A 2,456-nucleotide genomic window follows, 5' to 3' on the forward strand; every position below is an offset into this window, starting at 1 on the left:
GACAGAGCAAGACTCTGTCTCAAAACAAAACAAAACAAAACAGACAAACAAAAAGTTCTGAGAAAAGTCAAACAGTTTAGCTGGTGATCTCTCAGTAGCAATCAAGTGACAGGTTCAAATTCCAGAGGCTCTTCTCTGAACCACTCACTTGGTCCTAGCAGGTGTTGGATAAATGTACATACACCCTCTCTTCCAAGCCAACACTCCTGAAAAGAATGTTCCTTTTCAGAGGAGGCTGTTGGAGAGAACTTGACAAAGAATTTGAGTCTTCCACCTTTCCTCTTCTTGTTGAAATGGCTTTACCAGTAAACTGCTGCTAATGAGGTGGTTTATCTGGTTTTATTGCCCTTAATTTTATTACCTGCCCAATATAATCTTGGCTGGAGCTCCCCTGCTTACAGGCATGGGAAAGCTTTATGTCTAGGAAAGCCCCGCCCCAGGAGGGTTTTTCCTTTCTTGGGTGTTAGCTCTGGGCCAGGCCTGCAGGCTGAGATGCTTGCCCTGCTAACAGCCTAATTTAGCAGCTCGAAACCATTCTATATTTTCTGGCTTAGATGGAGGTAGGCACAACCCAGAGAACCAAGATTAAATGAATAACCAAAGGAAAGAGGCAAAGATCAAAGATCTGTTTCTCCATCTCCCAAGGTCATGAGAATCTCTACTGCAGGTTTTACTTGTCTTAGCGTCCACCCACTGAGAAGCCTGTGTGTGGGGAGAGATGTCAGTCATCTGGAGCCTTAGCTGAAGGCTGAGCTCTAGCTGCAGCCCCTCACATATGTGAAGTCAGGCAATCGGGCTGAGAGTGGGGAGGTGGATAGAGAAACAAGCAGGTGGGAAATGGAGGAAGTGGGGTTTAGTTTTCAGTGAGGAAGGGCAGAGCGTTCCCTCGTCCTTCATCTGGCACTGGGCCCAATCTTGCTATTGCACTTCTCTAAGGAAATCGCTCTCTTTCCCCCTCACCCCTCCCCTGCAAACCTAGCTCGCTGCATTTCTTTTTATTATTTTATTATTTTTATTTTTGTAATTCAGTCCCCTTAGAGACTGCCAAAAATTGCCAATGCCGACTATATTTGAAGTCATCATGGCAGACTATTAGGAAAGGTTTTCAATTAGCAGTAATCGTGTCTCAGATAAACCTCATTGGCTACGATACTGCCACTGTGCAAGCCGCTTGCTGCATTTCTAGGGAGCAGGTTTGTCCCTTGGGACCCCAAGCCCCTTCTCACTGCCCACATCCACCAATCATGTTTTCAGATGCAGCTGTCACCATCAGTTCACAAGCCTGATGTTCCCGCACCCACTGCCTTCTAGACCCTTATGGAACATTCTTCCTGATACCTTTTGTGTAAACGCCTGTAATAAAACACTTTCAGAGCTATGCCTTATGTGTCGATATGACTCCTGCAGCTCTTTCTCAACTACTCGTGGAAAATGTGCTTTCTCTTCCTTCTTCGCTCCCCCACCCTCCCTTTCTGCTGCTGGTTTGACCACAGCCGGCTGTAGGCCAAGAAAATGTGGGTGGGCAGGTGCCAGGCCCTGGCTGCTGAAAGCCGCAAGAGCCCAGGCTGCAGAGTATGGGGGCGGCAAAGGAAGGAGGGCGTAGCCATCAACTTTTTCCAAAAGTTTGAGAGCATTTTGGTGGTGGTGGTGGTGGTGGTGGTGTTTAACTGTGTATTGAGAAAATGTGAAAATACTCATTCTAAGTAAGAACAAGTTATGTTCCTCTTGGACTGCTCTCAGATGTACACTATTAAGTGAAAATGCTCTGTGATAACCTACTGGCAGTGTCTAATTCTTTGTGCTTTTTCTTTTCTTTCTTTCTTTTTTTTTTTTTTTTTTTTTTTTTTGAGATGGAGTTTTGCTCTTGTTGCCCAGGCTGAGTGCAACGGTACGATCTCAGCTCACCTCAACCTTTGCCTCCCAGGTTCAAGTGATTCTCCTGCCTTAGCCTCCCGAGTAGCTGGGATGACAGGCATGTGCCACCATGCCTAGCTAATTTTGTATTTTTATAGTAGAGACGGGGTTTCTCTTTTGTAGTAGAGGTGGGTCTCGAACTTCTGACCTCAGGTGATCCTCTCATCTTGGCCTCTCAACGTGCTAAGATTACAGGCATGAGGCACCGAGCATGGCCCCCTTTCTTTTTTTTACTTTAAATTCTGGGATACAAGGCCGGGCGTGGTGGCTCAAGCCTATAATCCCAGCACTTTGGGAGGCCGAGGCGGGTGGATCACGAGGTCGAGAGATCGAGACCGTCCTGGTCAACATGGTGAAACCCCATGTCTACTAAAAATACAAAACATTAGCTGGGCATGGTGGCGCATGCCTGTAATCCCAGCTACTCAGGAGGCTGAGGCAGGAGAATTGCTTGAACCCAGGAGGCGGAGGTTACGGTGAGCCGAGATCGCACCATTGCACTGCAGCCTGGGTAAGAAGAGCGAAACTCCGTCTCAAAAAAA

At 47.1% G+C, this 2,456-nt stretch overlaps 1 non-coding gene across 1 annotated transcript; it reads right to left on the reverse strand.

Moving 5' to 3' along the window:
• Positions 1 to 1,029: 1,029 nt before the first annotated feature.
• Positions 1,030 to 1,170, reverse strand: LOC120362491 (U4 spliceosomal RNA). Its single transcript, XR_005578382.1, has one exon. It is a non-coding gene; the product is annotated as a U4 spliceosomal RNA (small nuclear RNA).
• Between the last annotated feature and the right edge of the window lie 1,286 nt (positions 1,171 to 2,456).

Source organism: Saimiri boliviensis, chromosome 15 (assembly GCF_048565385.1).
Source record: "Saimiri boliviensis isolate mSaiBol1 chromosome 15, mSaiBol1.pri, whole genome shotgun sequence".
NCBI lineage: Eukaryota > Metazoa > Chordata > Mammalia > Primates > Cebidae > Saimiri > Saimiri boliviensis.